This window comes from Rhinolophus ferrumequinum, chromosome 5 (genome assembly GCF_004115265.2).
Source record: "Rhinolophus ferrumequinum isolate MPI-CBG mRhiFer1 chromosome 5, mRhiFer1_v1.p, whole genome shotgun sequence".
NCBI lineage: Eukaryota > Metazoa > Chordata > Mammalia > Chiroptera > Rhinolophidae > Rhinolophus > Rhinolophus ferrumequinum.
In genome coordinates this window covers 36,171,461-36,197,877 of record NC_046288.1, presented here as the reverse complement: position 1 = coordinate 36,197,877, position 26,417 = coordinate 36,171,461, and the positions used below count along the sequence as shown (strand labels likewise).

General features: G+C 34.9%; 1 protein-coding gene across 1 annotated transcript in view; it reads right to left on the bottom strand.

Annotated features, from left to right (window-relative positions):
- Positions 1 to 26,417, bottom strand: part of CFAP299 (cilia and flagella associated protein 299) — a 521,988-nt gene that overhangs the window by 69,731 nt on the left and 425,840 nt on the right. The window lies entirely within an intron of this gene.

Here is a 26,417-nt window from a genome sequence, read left to right as displayed (position 1 = left end):
GGAAGATGGTTGTCTAGACGGTTGTTGAAGGTGAAAGCTACTTTTGGTAATTAGAAAAGACCTTGAGGAGTTCACACTTAAGCCAAGACTGAAAGGATGAGAAGAAGTAAACCATGTAAAGATCTAGAATAGGTGCCTATCAGGCAAAGGGAACAGCTGGTACTAAGGCCCTAAAGTGGACAGAAAGTAACACAAATGGATGAGTTACAGTCTTTTGCCTATCAAGCTAATAGACATCGATCTCAAGTTCTAGGAGGAAAAAAGAAAAAAACAAAAAACAAAAAACCCTACTGTAATTGGAAAAGCTCTTAATGTATTTATTTCTAAATCTAGATCAAAGGCAGAATCTGTAAACAACCATCCTTTTCCTCTTAGCAACCACTGGATGTTACTTATTGGGACTTTGTGTAGTCAATACAGGAAGCACTGATATGGGTTACCTTAGATAACAGGGTTTCTAAAAAAGTGAAGTTAGAGAACTTAAAGAATTCTTTTACCTGCCGACCTGAAAAAACACATTACTAACAGTATCCGAATAGAAAATGGAAGAACAGACACACTATTTACAATTAGTTGTTATTCTGTTGATAAGCATCATCTTCTTGCTTTCTCTGGTTGTTTGGCATCAGGTGATGAGAGTACTGTGCCAAGAAAGACTCTGAGACATGTTTTTGCCTCAAGGAAGTGTTATGATGGATTAGTAATATTTCCCAAAGATATGGCTGGAGGAACGAGCATTCATTGTTTTCCTGTACTCAACTTTATATAGATTCAATCCTTAGTCCTCCTCATTTCCCCCACATAACTTTATATAGATTGCTCCATAATTTTAGTCACTTAGTTTTTAGCTTTTATAGCACAAATTCTAAATGGATAGTAAGTCAAAGAGACTTCTTGAGGCGCTTACACTACTAAACCAAGAGCTAGCATTGTTGTCCCTTTCCTGCTCAAACAAGACTATAAACTATAACTATCAATACTTCCTATGGAGTCCTAAAGGTGCTTGGAATCTTTATTCCATTAAGGCTGCTCCTGATGTTGTTAGGCAAGTCATGCAAAGACAGAGAGAGGGCAAAAAAAGTTCCAACATAAGTCCTCTACTTTTAAAATGGAAATCAACAGAAAAAAATAAAAATCTCCTCCCTCTCTCTCTCTCTTCCTGCCTCTCTCTCTCTTCCCCTTTAAAGGCAAGACAAGCCAGCCTTATTTTTCCAGCAGAATAGCCTATCAGACATTGTGACTGACCTTCCTGCTGAAAACAAATAAAATGTCTGGATATAATCTAAAAAGCAACTTGTAACATGCATTTATGCTTTGGCAAGAAAATGAAGAGTACTCAGAGTCCAAACACTAAGGGAAAGCAGAAACCCAGAAAGGAAAGCAGAGTCCTGAAATCATCTTTGTCCTGTAGGCATTTTCCCGACCCAGGGGAATTTAACCAAGGGTTTTAAGACCTTGTGGGGTGGGGGTGGCAGGAAACAATCCAGCCTGCAGGTAGAGAGACTAACAGGACTTATTGCCTCGACATAAAGTTGAGAAATCATAAACGGTGACCAAACATCTTTGATGTGTCCAGAGAAAAGAAGATTCATTCCATAGTTATACATCCACATCTTTCTAGTGAGCAAAATACAGAAATTTTTAGACCAAAAATAGGAGAGATTTAGTTAATAACAGACTCTTACTCAAAGAAATTCTGCATGATGTACTTCAGGTAAAAGAAAGTGATTCCAGCTACAAAGTCTGAGATAAAGAATAGAATGACAGTCAAATAAATTAGTAAATACAATATTGAACTGTATAAAACAATAACAATTTCTTTTATAATAAAAAAGAACAGTATGTCTAAAGTTTATTCAATAAACATGTGTTTGGAGGGAGAGATCAGAGTTAGTGTTGGAATGTCTTTTTCTAGAATGAGGGCAACTATCAATATGAAAGTATTACATAATTTTAGAATTTGATAAATATGCATGTATAAATCTAGGATCACCATCAACAAATAGGAAGTAGTATATATGACCTTTAAAATATTGGAGGAAAAAAATAAAATGAAAAAGTGATCAATCAGTAAAACAAAAGGCAAAAAAAGAAAAAATATGGAAGAGCAGCACAAATAAATTACACTAAAATGTAATGACAATGTTATGAGCTGAATTGTATTCTCTCAGAATACACATGCTGAAACCCTGACCCCCCAATACTTCAGAGAATACACTTAGACTAAGGGTCTTTAAAGAGGTAATTAAGTTAAAATGAGTCAATTAGGGTAGTCCCTAATCCAATCTGACTTTCTAAGAACAGGAAATTTGGACGCACAGAGATATTAGGGGGTTATGTGCGCAGGGGAAAGAAGATGTGAGGACACAGTAAGAAGGGGCCATCTGCAAGCCAAGGAGAAAGGCTTCAGAACAAACCAAATCTGCTGACACCTTGATTTATCTTGGACTTCTAGCCTTGAGAACTGTGAGAAAATACATTTCTGTTATTTAAGACATACAGTCTGTGGCATTTTGTTATGGCAGCCCTAGCAAACCAACGCAGATATTAATGAATTAAAATAATTAAGTAATTACAATAACTGTAAATGGCCAAATGTTTAAGTTAAAGGGCAATGGTTATTACAGTGGATACAAAAATTATGATACAAAACATAAGATTGAAAGTTAAATGATCAAAGAATATATATATGTAAAAAAAGCTGTATAGTATAGTAACATTAGTCAAAATGGATTTTAAGGCAAAGCATTACTAGAGATGAAGAGTAACTAGATATTGATAAAAGATTCAATTCACAGAAAGATATAACAATTCCAACCTTTGACCATATAGCCTTAAAATATGTAAAGCAAAAATTGATAGAGGTATAAGGATAGACAAGTCATCATCACTGTGGTAAATTTATCTTTCTCATCAAGTTCTAGATCAAATAGAATAAATACTTAAATGCTATCGAATTAATATAGATTTAAAGAATTAAAATCACAAAGTTGAATGCTCAGTTTTCACGTTATTCAAATATCTAAACATGTTCACTCTTCAATGTTCTTGTGGGTAAAATGACTGATGGTCTAAAATTATAAATATTTGGTCATAATTTCACTATTTTACATTATTATATATAGTCCTCCCATGTGAGCTAAAGCTCCCTGTTTATGGAAATCTGAGTGAATTTATTTCAAATTTCACTTTTCCAGCCTTGTGAGAGTTAAGTGTCTCTCTATATTCATAAGTATAATGGCCTTAAGTAGGTTCCTGCAAAACCCAGCAAATTTCTACCAAACCAAATGGAACACCCTCAAAACCAAAAAACAGCAAAACAAAGGCTAACATCCTGCTTGGACCACAGCATTTAATTAGGTAAGCCTTCTTGCAGCCTCTTCTTATTTCTCCTTCAACTCTACAGAGCAACAGAATAAATTCTTCTGCATATAAATATATGGTGATGGAAAGAGAACTGACTCTAGGTGGTGAACACACAATGCGTTATACAGATGATGTATTACAGAATTATACACTTGAAATCTATGTAATTTTAGTAATCATTGTCACCCTAATACTTTTTAATTAAAAAAAAAATGAAAGAATTTTCACACACACACACACACACACACACACACACACACACACACAAAGAATAAACTCTTCCTTTTGCCTTGCATGGAACTGCTCAGTTCACATTCAGATACTGTCAGGGACTTACTTTCTGCCCCATATACTCAATTTGTAAGGAACATGCGAATGCTCTCTTTCTCGATGGGAATTCTACTGATCATAGTATCTATGATTTCTTTTATTTTCAATAGAAACAAAATGGCTAATTAAAATTTCTACAGTTTTAAAACTAGAGAAGATAATCACAAGGAGTTGCTTTCACACAAATCTATACAGAGCAAATGAAAATGACTTCGCTCATGTCTTTCCAGGTATGGCTACATATGTGTAAAAGTATATTTTAAAAGTCTTTTTAGTGAAGTAAGAAGATTTTTCATTTGCTATAATAAAAATCTTACAAATGAACAGCATGCTTCATGAAATTATTTTTAAAAAATTGATTAGAATTATTGATGCATAGTAACTGGTAATAAATTGTCAAGAAATTAAAACTCAACATTTAATTTTAGAAATACATCATTGTAAAAGCACAGTATAGGCTTATGAGAAAAAGTAATGAGACAGAAGAGGTGAGAGGTCGTTGTAAAGCACTCACCAGCTGGTCAAAATCTTCCTGACTCTTATTTAATTTTTATTATATGAATTGTCCAAGATTTAGAATGAAGTTAACTAATACTTTTGACTCATCAATTTCATGTATTCATTTATAAAATATCTATTTTCCTCCAAAGTGAATAGTAGTTACTCCTACTAATAATTCGACTAGCCATCATTTATTAAGCCACTATGTCCTGAGCAAACCATTAGAAGATTTATTTACATTCATTATCTTACTTACGTTTCTCAGAAATAGATAATGGCTAGACAGCATTATTCGCCTCATTTTATAAATGCAGGAGCTCAAAGTATTGAGAGTGTGAACCTCCTCAAGGACATGCAGCTTGAGAGTGGGGCACCCACACTCATGTCCAGACCCTTCCATAAAGACCCTGTCTCTCACCACCACACAATGTCCACACAGCCCTGGATCCAAATGCTGGCCCTGCCACCTGCTTCGTTTGTGACGCTGATAAGTTAGTTACCCTTTTTAAGATTCAGTTTCCTCTATTATAAAATGGGCATCACAACTGCCTCTCAGGGTTCCTGTGTGAATTAAATAATACTATTTTTGCTAAGCAAGTAACAATGCCTGGCACACGGTAGACATTCAGTAAATATTATCTATTACTTAAAATTTTTTTTATTATTACCATTACTATTGTATTTATACAGTGTTAAGAGTTTTATGAGTTCCTTAGAGATAAGGAACGGAATAATCGTATCAAAATTCCATTGCTTAGGTGTGTATACTTATGTTTAGGTTGCAGTACATAGCATTTATTCCTTTGTTAAGTTTAGTCATTCTCAGTTAAAACTTTGGATGTATTTTGAAGTGAAAATTCAAACAATTCTTCCAAGTATTATACAGGATGGACCTAATTGACAAGAAAGTCATGATTCTGGCATCCAGAATCTGCAGAATATATTAAGAGAGCATTTTGAAGAATTATGTTTATTTCAGCCTGAGTGTTACATATTTTAATAATCGAAAGTTTTCTTATTTGGAGCCCTCTATTGTTTCTAAAGGAATTGGAAAATGTTATAAATAATTGTTTCAAGTTTCTCTAATAACTCTTTTTCTTTAACTATAACAGCTTCACTGAGGTATAGTTTATATAACATAATATTCACCCCAAAGTTTTAAGTAAAACTTTGTGATTTTTAGTAAATTTGCAGAGCAATGCAGCACAATCCAGTTTTAGAATATTTTCGTCACCCTGAAGAGATCCCTTGTGCCCATTTCAGTCATTCCTATTCCCATCCCCAGCTCCAAGTAACCACTAATCTACTTTTTGTCTCTATAGAGTTGCCTTTTCTGGATTTTTCATATAAATGGAATCATACAATACATGGCCTTTTTCATTTTAATAACATTTTTTTATCACAGTTAATTTCCCAAAAGACACATGAAAACCATACTTTATATATTTAAGGGGTCTTTTAAATGATGATGTTATGTTTGCAAAAGGAAAACTGCCAAAACAGTCATTGTTCTTAGATAAGACCCTTTAATCCTCTCTGGACAAGTCAAGGGATAACCACACAAGTATTTCAGTAAATCAAAAGCTATTCATTTGAAACTCTGAATATCAATCTATGTTTATTTGCAATCTAAGCAGAAAACACTAGTTTTTGTTTAAGTATCAACAACAACAACAACAACAACAACAAAACCCCACAAGAACAAGTTATTGATAAATATCAAGATACAAGTATTCCTGATACCGAAATGGGTTTGGACACCAAGGAGTAAGTGAAATCTGAGATTTTTACTGAGATGGTCTGTGACCTCAAGTGTGAGACCAGTCAGTTGAAAAGACTTATGGAACGCTTACTTAGGTCCTCATTACTTCTCATGTGTTGGTAAAAGATAAATTAAAGTACAATTTAGACCATTAATATATCATTTCAATCTTTGGCTGCTTCTCTTTTCCCAGAAGTGGATTAAAATACAAAATCATAAACTTGTTAGGAGTTGACTACATGTGTTGCCTGATTTTTCTTGCCAAACATTAAGGAGGAGACATAAACCTGATACATCAAAATGGGATTTTTTTCAACAGTGAAAAAACACTTAAAAAAAAAGGCGTACTAAACAGTACGTTGCTGCACTAAAACTGAAACATCCATTTCAGGGAATGAGAGCTGTCAAGCTAAGTTCTTGTCCTCTGAGACTGTCAGCATGCTCCTCGATGGAGACAAATAAAGCAAGAATTCTTATCTCCTACAATTGTAAAACTCTGCAGTGCTTTTATGAATCAGTAATTTTAGGGAGTTTTTACTTTATTTCAGTAGAGAAATCATTTTGCAAATGGAGTCTAAATTCTGACAAACAATTGTTCTCTAACATTTCAAATGGTCTGTCAGTATAAATTTCTCTGAAACAAGTTATTTTCTGAAGTTTTTTTATACTGATAATTATTTTTTAAATTCTGTCTCCTCTTACTCAACTGCATTTTGACACATAAATTTTCACTACTCACAGAATTCTGAGGGTTATGTTTAAGACAAATATGATAATTATTTTTGTCTTTCCCATTGGAGGCCTACACTCAGAAACAGCACTTTTACTTCCACATCCTGTTGGCCAAAGCAAGTCACAGACCAGCCCATATTCAAGGTAATTCAACGTGGGGAAAGTGACTTCTCTTAATGGGAGGAGCAAAGCGTCATTGCAAAGGGGCAAGGAAAAAGACAAAGTGGAGAACTGGGGCCATTTTTGCAATCTGTAGTTATTTACTAAAAGAAGTAAGAGTTTTGCATGTATGTAGCTGGTTCACATGTTCATTTTGCAATGGTTGGAGATGTGTTTTCTGAGGGGAATCATTGACTTTATTATTTTTTCTCTCTCACTTTATATGCGATAGCACATTTGAAATGGCTTTTTTTTTGCATTACCAGTGAGGTTAAAAATAATTTAGAAATATCTGGTCTCACTGTAAATACCCAAAATATTCTGGAAACTTTAGCAAATAAAAATAATATTAAAAGTATATATAAACTCTATATACTGGAAAGGAGAAAAAATTATCATGTTTGTATACAAATTGATAATATATTTAGAAAATCTAAAATAGCTAACTGAAAAACTTCTAAGACAGCTCAATAAGTTGATCCAATACAAAATATCTGTGTAAAAAATAATAGCGTGGCTTTACACTAGCAATACCTATTAGCTATTGTGCATGCATTCTTTATTTGCATTATTTTTTTAAATTATAACATTCCTCCAAATATTTTTTGTAAAAAAATTTTCTAAAATAATATTTAAAAACTAAAAAAGAGACTATTATTGCTGAAGGAAAGTTATTACTATAAATGTACTGAAATTCTAAGTAAATACCAATGGGGTATTTTTGATTACTTAAAATTTTACCTTGAAGAATAAATGGTTAATGTCACTTAAGATAATTTTGAAAAGGAGAAATAAACAACAGAACTTGCACTATTAGATAGAAGGTTAAAATAATTAAATCTATGTCATTGGTACAGTAATAGATAATGGAAAGTAATAACTTCAGAAACACACCCATCCACACATATGTACATGCACATAGTATATATATTTTTCTATCGAGTGATATTTTCTACAATGAATATCTACTCTTTCTTTAACTACACAATCCCAAAATCTTGTTTTTAAGCATACCAGTCTATGACATCCATCTCCTATTTTCTTAGCTCACATACGCTGGAAGCCCTCCTCACTCAACAACCCTTTCAGATCTTTGGAGCTGCTCGTCCATTAAACCATCACATGTCGCTGTTCATTTAACTTGCTTTATATATACTCTTTCCTCTTTATCCAGCTTTGATTCCATAGAGAAGCATCACAATTGCTCACTTGCCTACTACCCCTTCAAATTCCGTACACACATCCTTCTGTTACACTCATTGAAAAAGTTCCAACACTGTTTCAGCCCAACTTTCCTTTTATTCTGTTTTTGCATAGGAACAACCAAGTTTGGTTAGAGTAAAAGAAAACTATGATGACTATTCATATTAATAACCATAAACTCAATTGGATTCCTGGTTCTTGCAAATAATTGTATATGATGTGCTCTTCCTCTCTCCTACACTCTTAGTTTTTTTCATATCTTCTCTCCTCAAACTTTAACAATACCTGTCTCACACTCAATGATTTCTCTCTGAAAACAGAAGCAGTCAGATCAGGACCACCTCATTTTCCTCCCATTAAATCTGCCTGTGCATCTTCATGTGAACCAATGTTCTTCCTTCTATCCTATTTATAAGAGCTGGAACACCCAGGCTTCTCAAGGCCAACCTCTTCGTGTGTGCATTGTACCACATTTCCTCTCTTGTCACTGTTGAATCATTGATTGTTTTTGTTTTTGTTTTTCACTTTCTGTAAGATCATCACTATTGACATATAAACATGGTATAATAGCTGCTGTTTGAAAAAGAAGCAGCTAGGTACAGTTTCAAGTTTCTGCTGCTCTTTATAATCCTCATGATCTCTTTAGCCATTACAGTCTTTTCCTGGACCACGCTGCTAAATAGACGTCTCTCGTGTCTACTATTCCATCTTGCCAAATACCATGGTGAATTCTCATTTTTTAATTTTATTTTACTTGAACTTCCTGCAGCACTTGACATAATTGTTCACCTTCCTCTTTCTTGAGTTTTTTTTTTTGTTTGTTTTTGTTTATTTTTCATCTGGCTTTAGTGACATCACATATTGCCAAGATTTTCTTCACCAATCTTTACTGGCTTCTTCTCTTCTTTCTGATCTGAGGTTTTGGAGTTCTTCAAGGCTAAATCCTCATCTTTTCCTTATCTATATTCACTTACCAGGTATCTTATTTAGTTTCATGGCTTTAAGTACCAGTTTTTACTCCTTCATGAACTTCAGACTTGTGTGGATACTTTTTCTCAAAATCTTTGGCTCTGGCCTTGAGGTTTCCCTTGAATTTCAACATTGTATGTGTTACAGTCTACTACATCATTCTAACTGGATGTAATCCACGCATCTTGGTTTGCAAAACTGTATCATCATTCTATAAACCCACTTTTAATTATGCTTCCTACAACAGCAAATAGCTTTACCATCAAAGTGTAGAAGCCTCTGTATTAACTTTGATTTCTCTTTCATTTCCCACATCTAATCAATCACCAAATCCTCTTGATTTTACCTTTAGGATCGATCTCAAACCATGCTTTTGATTTGTATGACCGTAGCCAACATCTTACTTCAAACCTCATCATTTCTTGCTGATTTACCATAATTACTCTCCCTGACACCATTCACTCTAGCCATCTGCAAAAGTGTCACAGAATTTCCTCTCTGAAACAGAAATCTGAATATGTTTCTCCTTGTTTTATTAGCTAGTTGGTGTTCTGAAGTACAACATCTTTGGTATTCTAGACTGCCCAAGATCTGATGCCAAACTGCCATTCCAGAGCCACTCTCACCTCCCCCTTTTAGGTAACCCCTTTCGTGCAAGATATTTATGTTTAAGTTCGTATTTACAATTTATTTGTATTCAATAATGTATTCATATATTTTCTAAGACTCAAATACTACCTCAACGCATATTAAGAAATATAGTTTTCCCTTCATTCCTCCCTAATCGTGATACTTGTTTCTCAGAAGAACCTCATTTGACTCTTTTAGCTATTTCTAAATAACATTAATACTGGTATTTCTTAATTTTTTAACTTTTAACTTCAAACAATTGCTTTAACTTTTCTTCTCTCCCCCCAGTAGAGCAAAATCGTAGTTTTAGTTTAAGTGATCATACGGTGTTTACAATTTTAGTACGATTTAAACATTAGCCACAGCTGAGCCATAGAATCAGCAAGGTCAAAGTATTTATTCCCTCCGATATGAAATCATTTCCTTTCTTCAACAATTCTTTATTTTCTAAGAGGTTAATTGCCTTGGCTTTCCACTCCCCTCAGTTTTCTATGTACCTATCACTAACCCACTCCAAAAATTCCAGTAGAACTACCGGTATTCCTATCTTCTCCATGCATTCATAATCTTCTGGTTTTTATTTTTCTTGGAGACATACCCTCAGGAGAACACAGTCTTCTTTCACCTATACTTGATTATTTCTAGGCTTCCACCGGAACTATCATTTTGGGGAATTTTCTACAGCATCATCTTGGGAATTTTCTGTTTCTCACTTGAACTCCCATAACAGTTTTTAAAATATTTCTATTTTTGCACTTACTACTTTATATTGTAGTGTTTGAGGTCATTGCAGGCTATCTTTATCTAACTTTGTATCTTTATTTTCCCTCCTGGCTCTTGGTTCAAGGCAGGTGTGTAACCAATACGGTTTTGGAATTTAGGTGATTAAACAAAGTCCAACAAGATAATCTTCCATGGTGCTATTTATTTAATCATGCTTCACAGAAAATGTCACCATGCCATGGAAAAATAGTGCTAAATGTTAACTTTTAATGAGTGCTTATGTGCCAAGATTTCCTCTCATTTAATTCTAACACACATTCCATAATGTAGGTACCATTATTAATCTTGTTTTATAGATAAGAAAACTACTGTAAGAAGAGGTGCAAGGCCTGGGCTCATATGGTTCATGTGTCAGTCAGAATTCCAACAGAAAACAATGAAATCAGTTGCTTATTTACACAGGGATTAATGGATGGCATGTAGGATCACCATGAGGAATACTGCATGAAGCCAGGGATAATGGTATTGAAATGGACACCATCCTAGCCACCAGCCTCGCCCTTCATACCCCAAGAGGGAGAGTTTATCAGAATGCGAAAAAGAAGAGAGAAATATATAGATTTAAAACATCCCGGAGAAGAAGAACGACCTTATGTCAAAGGACATAGACAGTTGTAGGTAATCCCACAGAAGAAGGGCCAAGGAAATAAATACCTTCCTGCTGGAGTCTCAGGTTGGACATATCTAACTAGGGCCAGAAACCTGATATCATGCATATACTCCCACAGAAGCAGCCTCCATAAGTGGAGAGTAGGGTGGAGAGGAAAGGAAAAGAATCTGAAACAGCAAAACAAAGGTACTAGGAATAGTTGGTGACTGTGCTGTCATTTGTACCCAAGCATTTGGCTGTAAAGCGTCTGCTCTTAATACTATACGATGCATGTGGGGAGACAGGCAAGAAGGGAGGTTCTGTTTTTGGTTCTGATTCCAAAAACAAAGTGACTCTTAGGAAAAGAGGGATTTTTATTTTCTGTCTACCATCAACATTAGTAGGACATCCATCTTGCAGGGAGAATACAATTGATTAGGAGAATAAGAGATAATCTAGGAACCTAACAGAAAAATGACATCGCACAGACATTCTCATTAGCAGGAGAATAGGCACCCAGAACTTTGTAGAGTTATTGGTTTGGATCAAAGGCTTTGGCCACAAGCAAAGACTGAAAAAAATCAGAAATAAGAGAGGCTGAAGAATGTGGTCATGCCAGTGGGATAACTGCACCCTGAGACACACAGTAGAGGATGTGACCAAACTAGAATAGAGTTTCATCAATTGATAAGACTAAATATGGGTTAGAAATACTTCCTTAGTGATTAGAATCTATAAAATGATACCTTAACTCACTACACAGGATTTATCATTCATTGAATCTGAATATTGTTCTGAATATTGTTCATTATAGACTGGATTCTGTCAACATCAAAAAATCCTTTCATTTTCTCCATACAATTCTGAATTTAAAAAAAAACTCATCTATATCTTTTAATATAGGTTTCAGAGTATATATAGGAGCAAATCATATTATGCTTTAGAAGGGCTCATTCAAATATACTTAATGAGATACTAGTATGTACTGGGTGCTGTCCTAGGTGCTAGAGATCTTATGGTAAACAAACTAGGATCCTGACTGCATGGAGTTCACAGTCTAGTGAAGAAGACAGACAACTTCTAAATCTGGAAATCTGGAGTGAACTTCCTCTGCTTTACCATCTAAGCATTTTCTCTTATCCTTTGAAACTCATCTTCTTGGAGGGTTTTGTGGACCAATCCTCCCTCACCCATGCAGTGTCCCCGCAGACCCCATTTCTTAGCTCTTCCCTAAAATAGAGCTCTCTATCTTATTGGTCTCTTGACTGCTTTATCCCCCTATTAGATGGTGAGCTGCTTGTGATCAGTGAAGCTATCCTTTACCTTGGTTCCTCCAGAGTCAAGCCTCATGGCCAGCACAGAGAAGACATGTAATAATGTTTGTTAATTAAATGCATAAATAAACAAAAGAAAAGAGAATAAAACTATCTTCTATCCACTTCCCATGTTAACCCTGAAATAGGCAGGAGTCATCTGCATGCTTGATAATAAGAGTAAAGCAGTCACCATTTATTGATAATCTTCCACGTGACAGGGGTTTTACTTGTATTTCTACTAAGTAATTTAGGCATTTCTAGTTCCATTTTTTTAATCACATAAGAAAAACATCAACTATTTTGCCCAAGGACCCACAGCCAAGTTGGTGCTTTGAATGAAAGTTCAAAAAAAAAAAAAAGCCTAATTCAACGCTTTGCTTCCTTCAATACACTTGCGTGCGTTCCAGCAAACGTGGAAGAATGTCTCAAATTAGTTGTGAATTGTTGGGATGATAATAAGCACATTTTCTAGCAAGATGTCCCCAACCCTATGTATAAATTAGGAATATAGTACGGTTATGAAAACACACTACTATACTTCCCCTTCTTCGGCATGGGCTAAAGAAATGACTCAGTTATTATTTCATTTTCCTTGCTTATTCACTGGGGGTTTACACTTGGGTTCAGGGCACCATTTTTTCTTTAACCTATAGATAAAATATCAAGCTCCTTATTTTAGTGGATGAAATAAACTTTTAAAACCTTGTAATCTAATTAAGGTAAAGATCAAAGTACCTATTTTCCCGTGGCCTTAAATAGACCTTTAAAATGTTTAGGTTTAGAAAAAAAAGAACTTAAAAATAATATCAACATATCTGAATTTACAAATAACCCGTGGTTGTTTGGGGTTGTGGAGAGACACAATGGGTGAACTTTGATGTTCTTGATAAATATCAGCATATTACTTGCTTATTCAAGTTAATCCACATTTTATGAGAAAACTCTCAAATTAAAAATGATGGGACATGCTGAACTCTTTTCCTGTTACAGCTTGTCAGTGTTTATATGGATACCTAGCAGCATGTTTACTTCAATAATTACTGAACAAACCACAAGACATTGAGTAAATTGATTTAATTCAGAACATCATTCAGAATTCACATATATCATGTCTGCTTTACAAAAAAATAAAAATGTAAGTTTAAGAATAAAGATGGACAATCAAAATATATATAAGTCTCAACATATGTTTATAATTCTTATAACATAATACATACAATAAATGTTTAATTTATTTATGGCAATCAACACCTACTAGAGTGTATGCTTACCAGAGCATAGCGACTTTCTCCTGTTCACTAGTGCATTTCCAGAGTTTGAACAGTGTATAACACATACTAGGTACTCAATAAATATTTGTTGAATGAATAAATGAATGGCTAATTAAATTAAGGAAATAAGGCATGAGAGCAATTCATGTTGATTGCCATACCTTTTTGCTTAAGTTATCGTGGGGGTTGGATTGAGGGGCATAGACAATGCAAACAAGAGTGGGAAAGAATAAATATGGTTATGAGGAATGGCATAGTAATAAAGAATGTACAGGTAAAGCAATGTGGAAAAAAAAACAAACAAACAAAACAGCTATAGTTTGGAATTGCTCAAAGGACCTAGGAAAAAACTCAAAGAATTTAAAGACTTGTGTTTTCTGGGACCAGTTATCCGTAAGTGACACTGCCTGGAAGTGAGACCCTTCTGTTGGAAACTCTAGGGTCTATCCAGGGGTTTATTAAGTGTCCCATCTCCCCCTCCACCTCTCAAAAATAGACGTGATTGTGCCCTACCCAGTAATCGTGAGCAAATGAACAAAGATAGACTGTGAGGTATTATCTGGAAAGTAAAATTCAGGGTGACCATGTGGAGAGTTAAAAGGGTTATGTAAAATATCACTGCTGTAAAGGTAGCAAAATCCTAAACACTATTATTCAGTGCTGAATAAATTTCAGAGATATGGAAAGGGGAGTAGGTAGAGACCAGCTCACTATTAAAGGAGTATTTCAGGCCATACATTCATTCTTACATTTAATAAATATTCATTGAGAGTCCATGAGCAAGTCACTCTTTTAGACACTGATGATAAATGGTGAATAAGATAATATACCTGCTCTCAATAGATTGCTTTACAGTGAAGAAAGAAGAATCATAAATATGTAAACAAATAATTGTAGGTTGAGATATTGTGCTGTGAGAACAATAAAGTTGATATGAATTAGAAAGAACCTAGCTACCGGACAGAAGGTTGAATTATGTCTCTCTGAAAAGGAAATATTTTAATTGCAACTTGACTAATGAGAAAGCAATGGGAAAATGCAAGGGAATAACATTCCAGGCAGAAAGTGCAATGGCCTTCATACAGGAAGTAGTTTGGCTTGTTCGAGAAAGAAGGGAAGGGGTAAGGAAGGGATGACATGAGATAAATTTTGGCATGATGTAGGAATCAAGTCAAGGAGAAAGCTCTAAGAATGGCTTTTAATTTGATTTAAATACAATAGAAAGTCACTGAGTAGTTTTATGTAAGAGTGCTACGGTCAGATTTTTAATTTAAAGACATCACTGGAGAATTTGAAAAGTCTACTGGAGAAGATAGTGAGAACAATGAAAGAACAGAAGAGATGACTGAGATGTATAAATAGGGTGAAGATTTTTCCCTAATCCTTCAGGATTGGAGGACTGCTGCAAGCAATTTGAGCACAATAGACATAAATTCTATTTATTCGTGTTTTAGGCAGTATGTTGGCATTTAACTTACATTATGGTGAAAGAAATGGTAGTAAGATTGGATTTAGCAGGAATACCGCAGACCCTTAAACCTTATCCACTACCTACTCCTGCAAAGAGTCTGAAGGAAATGAAAACTTAAGATTAGTGACCATGCACGACTACATGGAAGCTTTGTGGGCAATACCTGGAGTCATAGCATAAACACTTAGGCTGAATCATGCTCGAGGCAACCCTGAGTCTAAGATTACATAGCTCGTTTTATAGCCTCCTCTCCCACATACCATTTAAGCTCACAAACATGCTTTGGCTATTATAATTAATACCTAATATTTGTTGAATGATCAGACTGGGTCATGCATTGTGCTAAACACTGTACACGCAATATTTTATCTAACACTCACAATGAACTTACTAAGCAAGCACTTATCACTTTCATTTTACTGGTTAGAAAACTGTGACTTAAGTAATTTTGCAACAGAGCTGTAATTGGAAGCCTAATGCGTCTGAGCCCACTGTCTTCACCATTACACTCTACTGCCACTCTACCATCCTGATAGTGAGGAATGGCTGGAAAGGTTAGCCAATCATATGAGAAAGAAAGGAGGTGTTATCCATTCCCCAATGTCTAGGGTGGAACTGGTAAATAACTTGGCCAAGTTCACCCAAAAAGTAGGTAGTGGAGCCAGGATTAGAACTCAGAAACACTGGAATATTGCCCAACAATATGCTGCAGTCTCTTCTCATCTATATGTAATGTGTTATTTTTGTCTGGAGAAAGATCCAGGCAAAATCCCCCAGCTCTCCCACCTCTAGCAGTCATCTTCCTTATACCAGCCCCAGAAGTGATGAATCAGGTTCCAGGATATGGAACCTGGCAGGGGTGTTAGGGGCATACAGTCTCTTTTCCTTGTTTGCACACTAAAACTGGGGTGAATGGATTAGGCTAGTTTTCTCTTGGCCTTAGAAAGAAATTCTGGCTTGTTTTCTTGCCAAGACTTTCTTATTAGACTGATAAAGATTTAAAAGAAAGCTTGGATGAAAAGAAAACAAAAAGTCCTCCCAATCTATTTCAAGTGTCTTTGATCACTTAGGACAAAATCTGGTACAGACAAAAAGGCACCCTTCATGTGGTTTAGCTTAGCTCATCATGGGTCTACTTTGGGATTTGGGACAAAACCTCATTTTAAAAGAGGGTACCCATTTGCCTGGTTTGGTCTATTGTCTTAGGATCCTTCCCATTGGGGGACATTGTTGTCATACAAGTTTCAGTTGTCTGGGGATCAAATACAATTTTTTTGGATTTAGATCAAAATATAATCATAATACTACTTTAGATATAACTTACACTACCTAGTATGACTGTGTAATTTTTCATTTTTATTAATTTTTTACTGATTTTTAAAGTTTCTATTAAATTTATTAGGGTAACATTGGTTAGTAAACTCATATAGGTTTCACGTGTACATTTCTATAATACATCATCTATCTATTGCATTGTGTGTTCACCACCCAGAGTCAGTTCTCCTTCCATCACCATACGCCTATTTGACCCACTTTTCCCTATTCTACCTGCCCCGCCTCCCCCTTACCCTCTGGTAACCACCAAACTGTTGCCTGTGTCTATGAGTTTTTGTTTGTTTGTCTTGTTCGTTTGTGGCTTTCAGTTTTATATCCCACATATGAGTGAAGTCACGTAGTTCTTGACTTTTTCTGCCTGACTTATTTCGCTTAGCATGATAATGTCAAGATCCATCCATGTTGTTGCAAATGGCAGTATTTCATCTTTTCTTATGGCCAAGTAATATTCCATTGTATATATGTATGACACCTTCTTTATCCAATCATCTGTCAAAGGACACTTTTGTTGTTTCCATGTCTTGGCCACCGTAAATAATGCTGCAATGAACATAGGGGTACATATATCTTTAAGCATAAATGTTTTCAGACTTTTTGGGTAGATACCAGGAGAGGGATTGCTGGGTTGTATGGTAACTGTATTCTAAATTTTTTGAGGCACCCACATACTGTTTTCCATAGCAGCTATACCAATTTACATTCCCACCAACTGTGTATGAGGGTTCCTTTTTCTCCGCAGCCTCTCCAACACTTGTTGTTACTTGTCTTGTTGATGATAGCCATTCTAACAAATGAGAGGTGGTATCTCATTGTGGTTTTGATTTGCATTTCACTAATAACTAGTGAAGTAGAGCATTTTTTCATGTATCTGTTGACCGTCTGTATGTCTTCTTGGGAGAGGTGTAATTTTTCTATTACTTACTTGGTTTCTAAAAATCTTGATAAAGGACCCAATAGTGACAGAAATTGCTGAGCCTTATGTAGATCTGTTTACTCATCTGGACAGCATAAGAATACAGTCAGGGACTGTGGTGGAACATCAACTTGGGGGCTTGAAATAATTGCATAGGAACCTTTGTATGGTCACTTTGAACATTAGGGTTTTCAAGATCAGTACTCTAGAGGTTATTTCCTCCTAGATAGGAGAAATTTATGACCCTTATCGCCAGTGAGACCACAAAATTGAGGCTAATTGAACAGTGAGGCTTCGATTAAGATGCTTACCTCAGTCAGAGGCAATGCATTAATTCCTGTGTCATGTTATAGAATAAAATCAGCACCGGTGAGCAGCTCAATTATTCAACATATATTCATAAAGTGTTTATTGCTATTGTGTGAATTAATAAGATACCATCCTTGCCCTCAAAGTTCCTACATTCTAATGTATAATTACATATTTATCCTTCTTGGCAACATTTAGTTGTCATGAGTGGCCGTTTGTATAGGTCACACAGGCTTTTTGTCCTCATAACTGGCCCATGAATTCTAGAATAGGTGGTAGTGAAAACATTAAGATCTATGCCCAGTTCTGCAATTAGTCAGCTATATGACCAAAGATAAACAACTTAAGCTCTTTGTGACTCAACTTGCTCATCTGTAAAAGGAAGGCAGAGGGAATGATTAGACATCTGAATCTAAAACTCTAAGAGGCAAACACATTTTTGAGGCTATTTTAGTTTGGTGTTTTACAAAAATTCTGGCATAACTTGTGTGCTTCATAAATATTAAATAAAAATAAGATCATCTTAATCCTCACCTTTCTTTGCTCATAAGTCTAGAGGATTTTTAAAGAACTTAAAGCTATTAGGTATCATGCTAGGGAAAAAAATATCAAAACAAACTCTGAGGATAAGCATTAGATAAAAAGAACTTCCCTTAATCCTAAACTCTCTGAAATCGAAAAAATGCAGGATGTGGTTTAAGGGTAACGTGCAAATACAAAATTGTGATCTCAAGATTCAAAATATAATAAATGTGTGTTTACTTTTTTTATCTGCCCATTCAAAATACCTTTGCTCTTAACCATGATAATTACGCCCAAATAACCCACTAGCGTTTATCTTTAAGACAAAACACCAACTTGTCTGCTTATATCGATGCCAATTTAGAATATCAAATCATCCAAGTCCTTTCTGCTTGTATGATTTATTGAAGTGTTTTTAAAGCCCATCAAAATGGTAAACATTTTTGATAGACATGGCTATAGAAGTACCTATACCTTACTAATTCATGAAAATTAGAACATAACATACACGATCGAGGTCAAGTTACATATTTTGATTAGGAGAAACATCAATTTGAATGTGGATTAGTAAAATTTGAAATGTCAAATTTGTGACTTTTTCATAAAAATATTTTTATTAACATCAACAGATTAATTGATGAATATTTTCAATTTTCCTGAGGTAAGCACCTAAGAACAATAAGCCTTTGCATGAGGGTTTTCACAAAAATTATCTCATTTGCAACTCACAAAATCCCGGTAAGGCAGTTTTGTCATCTGGAGAGTGGGGACAACAATAACAGTTCAGCTATGTAGGCTTCAGAGTGGGCTTGCTTTTTCCTTGGTGGGACCTTGATAATTTCTCAGATGTTTTCCAGGAATTTCAAGGTCTCAGCAGCAAGGAAGGAAAATGAGCTCCTCTATCTAGTGTAGCTCTGTAAAGCAGACAGGGGCTTTTCCTACCTTGAAACACATTCAGAGGGATTTTTCAAATGGGAAATCCACAGAGGATATCTTTTAAAGACCATTTATCTCCTTGGGAATTTTTATAGGAGGAGGTAATTTTAAGATGACTATGAACAAGAATTTGGCTTTTAAAAGAAATTTACCTTTTTAAAGTGAATTATTTTCTATTTTCTTATTTTACCCACAGTATAGCCCAGAGGTGTCTATAGGAAAAAATTGCTATAGTGACAATTTTGCAGATGAGGAAATAGAGCAATGGCTGAGATGACTTGACTTGCCTAGAGTTAGTATGCTGGCGAAGGCCTAAAGGAGTGTGAGGCAGATCTCCTGATTTTTTCAATCCCTTAAGATTTCCATTAGGTCACACAGGCTTTTTGTCCTCATAACTGGCCCATGAATTCAGCAGTACAAAAGACAGTATTTATTTTCCTGAGTGTGATGCAAGAAAAATACTGTTAAGCATGTTTGAGGTCATTCTTTGCTGTTCTAGATTATGACTTGTCATTTTCTCCGTTATTGCTTACTGATGAAGCTAAAGATAATGAGGATGTGATACTGTTGACCAATCAACAAATGTACTCTAATTACCTACGATGGACAGAGCAGTATGATAAGGACAAAAGGAATATGCAGAAACATAATGTATTTCATGTGCTTCCAAGTAGTTTACAATTCCTTTGGAAGAAAATATTTATCTACACAAAAAGCAATGAAAATATTTATGTACATGAAAAGCAATGAATAATTCAAGAAAGCTCATATGCATCAAATGAACAATATACGAAATAAGCAGTTTGGAAAAAGAATCATATCACTATGGGTTGGGGTGATCAGGATAGACTCATGGGAAGACAGGAATTTAATGGGTTTTGATATATTTGTGAATTTGAGACAAGCAGAAGTGTCTATATACCTAAAAAAGATCAGCCAATTAGGGTCCACTAATTTTCTCTAAAGAATAGGGAATACATTCAGTCAATATGTTAAAATAATACCATGAATAACTTGGTAAAAATTAAAGAAGTACAAAAAGAATTATAGGTAAAATATTTGCTAACTCTAATTTTAGCTTTTTTTCCTCCTGAAACAGGCACTGATAAAACCAACCTCAGAATGTTAATTTTAAAAAATACGATAATTCTTATCATTCGTCTCAAAAGAAATCATCTAACAAGTTACTAAACGATATATTTTTAAATAGTACTATTAAAAATTATATGTACCTACAATGAACTACAAGAAAGGGATATTAAAGTAAACAATCCCATTTATAATTGCATCAAAAAGAATAAAATACCTGGGAATACATTTAACCAAAGAGATGAAAGACCTGTACTCTGAAAATTATAAGACACTGATGATAGAAATTGAATATACAAATAAACTGAAAAACATTTTGTGCTAATGGATTGGAAAAAATAATATTGTTAAATTGTCCATACTACCCAACACAATCTACAGATTCAATGCAATCTCTATCATAATTCCAATGTCATTTTTCACAGAAATAGGAAAAAAAAAAAAACAATCCTAAACCTTGTATGGAACTACAAAAGACTGAATAGCCAAAGCATTCTTGAGAAAGAACAAAGCTGGAGGCATTATACTTCCTGATTTTAAACTATAGTACAAAGTCATGGTAATCAAAACTGTATGTTATTGGTGTAAAAACAGACACATAGACAAATGGAACAGAATAGAGAGCCCAGAAATAAACCCATGCATACTCATATATGGTCATTTAATCTATAACAAAGGAAGCAAGAAGATACAATGGGGAAAAGATAGTCTCTCTCATAAATGGTCAACCACATGCAAAAGAATGAAACTGGACTCCTACGTTATGCCATACACAAAAATAAACTCAAAATGGATTAAAGACTTGAAGGCAAGACCTGAAACCATAATATTTGTAGAAGAAAATATATGGGGGTTAAGCTCCTCGACTGTGGTCTTGGCAGTGATATTTTTGGATGTGAGTCTAAAAGCAAACGCAACAAAAGCAAAAATAAACAAGTGGGACCACATGAAACTAAAAAGCTTCTCCACAGCAAAGGAAACCATCAACACAATGAAAAGGCAACCAAATGTAAAGAATGGTAGAAAATATTTGCAAATCATATACCTGATTAGGGTTAGTATTCAAAATATATAAAGAACTCATACAACTCAGTAGAAAAAAAGTTTTAAAAATAGGCAGAGGAACCAAATAAACATTTTCCCAAAGATGTACAAGTGGCCAACAGTACTTGAAAAACTGCTCAGCATCACTAATCATCAGGGAAATGCAAATCAAAACAACAAAGAGATATCATCTCATATCTGTTAGAATGGCTATTATCAAAATGACAAGAGATAGTTAAGTGTTGGCAAGGATGCGGAATAAAGGGAACCTCTGTGCGCTGTTGGTGGGAATGTAAATTGGTTCAGCCACTATGGAAAACAGTATGGAGTTAATTTTAAAAATTAAAAATAGAACTATAATATGATCCAGATATTCTACTTCTGGGCATGTATCTGAAGGAAACAAAATCCCTATCTTTGTTCTTTTTAAAGTTTATTGGGGTGACAATCATCAGCAAAGTTACATAGATTTAAGGTGTACAATTCTGTAATACATCATTTATATATCACATTGTGTGTTCACCGCCCAGAGTCAGTTTTGTTTCCATCACCATATATTTGATCCCCTTTACCCTCATCTACCACCCGCCTCCCGTCTTCCCCTCTGGTAACCACTAAACTATTGTCTATGTCTATGAGTTTTTGTTCCTTCATTTGTTTGTCTTGTTCTTTTGTTGTTTTCAGTTTTATATTCCACATATCAGTGAAATCACATGGTTCTCAACTTTTTCTGTCTGACTTATTTCCCTAAGCATTATAATCTCAAGATCCATCCATGTTGTCTCAAATGGTATTATTTCACATTTTCTTATTGCAGAATAATATTCCGTTGTATATATATACCACAACTTCTTTATCCATTCATCTATCGAAGGACACTTTGGTTGTTTCCATGTCTTGGCCACAGTAAATAAAGCTGCAATGAACGTTGGAGCACATATGTCTTTATGGATAAATGTTTTCAGATTATTTTGAGTAGATTCCCAAGAGAGGGATGCTGGGTCATATGGTAATTCTATTTTTAATTTTTAGAGGAATCTCCACATTGCCTTCCATAGCAGCTGCACCAATCTGCATTCCCACCAGCAGTGTATGAGTGTTTCTTTTTCTCCACAGCCTCTCCAATACTTGTTATTACTTGTCTTGTTGATGATAGCCATTCTAACTGGGGTGAGGTGCTATCTCATTGTGGTTTTTATTTGCATTTCTCTGATGATTCGTGATGTTGAACATTTTTTCATATGTCTAGTGGCCATTTTATGTCCTCTTTGGAGAAATGTCTATTCAGGTCCTCTGTCTACTTTTAAATTGGATTGTTTGTTTTTTGTTGTTGTTGAGTTGTATGAGTTCCTTATATATTTTGGATATTAGCCCCTTATCGGAGGTGTTGTTTGAAAAAATCTTCTCCCATTTAGTTGGTTGCCTCTTTATTTTGTCAATGGTTTCTTTTGCTGTGCAGAAACTTTTTAGTTTGATATAGTCCCAATCATTTTTTTTAGCTTTTACTTCCCTTGCCTTTGGAGTAAAACTTATAAAATGCTCTTTGAACCCAAGTTCAATAAGTTTAGTAAATAAAAAAAAAAATTCCTTTTGCAATTGCAACAAAAAGAATAAAATACCTAGAAATAAATTTAACCAAGGATGTGACAGATGTATAATACTGAAAACTTTAAGACATTTTAAAAGAAATTGAAGAAAGTACAAAGAATTGGAAAGACATTCCATGTTCATGGATTGGAAGAATCAACATAGTTAAAATGGCCATGTTACCCAAAGCAATATACAGATTTAATGCAATCGCCATCAAAATCCCAATGGCATTTTTTTAAAGAAATAGAACAACAACAAAAAAATTATCAGATTTGTACGGAACTACAAAGGACCCCAAATAGCCAAAGCAATCTTAGGAAAAAAGTACAATGTTGGAGTTATCACACTCCCTGACTTCAGCTTGTACTACAGGGCAACAGTAATCAAAACTGTATGCTATTGGCAGAAAAACAGACACAAAATCACTATCTTGAAAAGACAGTTGCACTTCCATGTTCATGCAGCATTATTCACAATAGCTAAGATATGGAAACAACCTAAGTGTCCATTCATAAATGAATGGATAAAGAAAATGTGACACACACACACACACACACACACACACACACACACACACCCACCACATATAGATACAGATATATATTTGTTATTATTATTCAGCCACAAAAAGGAAATCCTGCCATTTGCAACAACACGGATGAAACTTGAGGGCATTATACTAAGTGAAATAAGTCAGTGAAGACAAATACTGCCTAATCTCACTTATACGTAGAACCTAAAAAAAACAAACTCATAGAGACAGAGGACAGATTGATGGTTGCCAGAGGCAGGGGGTTGGGAATGGGCAAAATGAGGGAAGGTAGTCAAAAGGTACAAACTTCCGGTTTTAAGATAAACAAGGGGAAGTAATATATAGGTATGGTGATTATAGTTTTAAAAATTATGTATTCCTGATTTAGGAAAAACAATAATTCCAGTATAAAACTACCCTAACAATGATTATCAAAGTAGCTGAAAGCCTAGGATTGTATTTTGCAACATTATACAGAGAAAATAGTTGGATGAGAAAAGCTTTAAACGAGAACTTTTTAAAAAACGGAGTGACTTTAGAAAATACAGTTACTATAAAAAATCAAAAAGGCTGTTCTGTTTCTAAAAGTAATATGAAATATTAAAACTTTCTATATCCTCAAAATTAGGTGTAGAACAAGAAAAGCTATACTGGCCTCCCCAAAAGATGTTGACATCTTAATTCCTGGAACCTGTAAATAGGTCATCTTACATGGCAAAGGGACTCTGAATTTGTGATTCATATTAAGAATTCAGAGATGGAGAGATTATCCTGGATTGTCTGGATCAGCCCAATAAAATCATAAGCTCCTTAAAAGAGGAAACTCTTTACCAGGTGTGATCATGGAGGGAGATGTGACTACTGAAGAAGGGTCGAATAAATGCTACATTGCTTCACTGCATATGGAAGAAGGGGACCCTGGGCCAAGGAATGTGGGCAACCTCTAAAAGCCAGAAAACGCAGAGAAATTGATTCCCTCCATGAGTCTACTCAGGAGGGAACTCAGAGCCTTGCTGATACTTTGATTTTAGCCTGATAAGACCCATGCCAGAGTTCTGAGCTACATTGTGTGGTTTTAAGCTTCTAACTTTGCTGTAATTTGGTATAAGGAACATAGAAAAAAATACAGCAAGAAATGTAGCCTACTTTTCTTTCATATTAGAAGGAGTTATTCAAAGATGAGTTACAACCAGGGATTATTTAGAAGAATCACATGCTATAATTAATTATACGTAGGCTTGTGCAAAAGTGCTGAGCCAATTAAAGACAAGCAAGAGTTAGTGAATTAAGTAAATAGGCCCAGTCAGTGAGATACAGAAATGTTAATGTCAGTGCTAGATAGGTAAGTTTACATGTAAGTACAATGAGAAAAGTGAGCAGATTATGTCATGCAGTAATATGAAGATATCATACAATGGACTTTTTACCCATCTCCTTCTGGTTCCTAAGAGGTTATGAGTCTTAATGACACTGAAGGATGGGAGGTATTTTATCCAAAAAGGAATTAAAGCTGGTATATTTGTTTCCTATAACTGCTGTGAAAATTACCACAGACTTGGTGGCTTAAAGCAACAGAAGTTTATTTTCCCTCAGGTCTGGAGGCTGGAAGTCCCAAACAGGGTGTGGCAGGTCTGCACTCCCTCTGGAGGCTCTAGGGGGAGAATGCGTCCCTTGTCTCTTCCAGATTCTTGGTGGTGGCACTGGCTTGTGGCAGCATCACGCCAGTTTCTGCCTCCATTTTCATATGACCTTCTTTGTGTGTGTCTATTTTCCCTCTGTCTTCTAACACTTGTGATGGCATTTAGGCAGCACCTGAATAATCCAGGACAATGTTTTCATTTCAAGACCCTAATATCTACAAAAACCTTATAACATAAGGTAACATTCACAGGTTCCAGGGATTAGTACCTGATGTTTTGGGGGCCACTATTCAGCCCACATAGTTGATTCCTAGAGTGCTGGTAATAATCCTATTTGTGCTTTTTAGTCTGGGTGCTATTCTCAGGTGTATTTAGTTTAAAAAATATGCCTAGACCTACTGAAAAAGTATCTGCATTGTAGCAACATTCCCCAGGTGATTTATGTGTACGTTAAAATTTAAGAAGCACTGCTTAAGAAACATTTAAAGGTCATAGCTTGTCATAACTCCATGAGTGATTGAATGAGGTGACTGGCAGTGAAGGAAAGTAAGGAATAAGTGGGAAGGCAGCATATAAGACTTTCTCACAAATTTTATAAAGAAATAAAGTTTCAATTTAACGGAACACAAATTGTTAGTTCCAATGAACAAATGTCCAGAACAAGAGAAGAATGGCAGAGATATTTGGAGTCCGTTTGTCACTGGTCTCTGAAATTATTCTCTAGGTATCTGTCCATTGCCCAGAGGTGCGAGTCTCTCCTTCATACAAGTACTGATGACATGCTCCATACTCATCCAAAACATTCTACAAAGTTTGGTTCCTGCTATATGTGAAATTAAAATGATAGTAATTCACAAAATAGTTTATAGGCTTGTAAATTGTGCCTTTTATTATCCAAAATATTTGACCCACTTTTGGTTACTATGTTCAGTAAATACTGGAAAATCTGTTTTGCATAATCACAGGCTAATTGAGTAAAGTAAAATATTGTTAAAGTATATAGTCAAGAAAACTCACAAAAGTTAAAATGTAACACTCTCTTCCAGTTACAAATACTTTGCATTTATACTCTTTTATACTTGGATTAGAAGATCAAGAAAGCAAAACAAATCAATAGTAAAAGAGTAACACTAGATTTTATTTTATTTTTAATTCGAATTTTTTTAAACTAGATATCTCTAAATGCTAAAAATTATGTCCAATTTCTTAAAACATTTGAAAGGTACTATCCTCTTGCTTCCAATGTGAATGTAAAGTGGCAATATTTATATTGGAATCTCTGTTTGATAAAAACATATACTTAATCATTACAATAGATATTTCTGTAATAGAAAACACATTCTCTAAGTGGGATCTCAACTTTTGTGACAACAAACACTGCTGCTTCGGAAATGAATTTTAAAATCATCTACTTATTTACTTAAA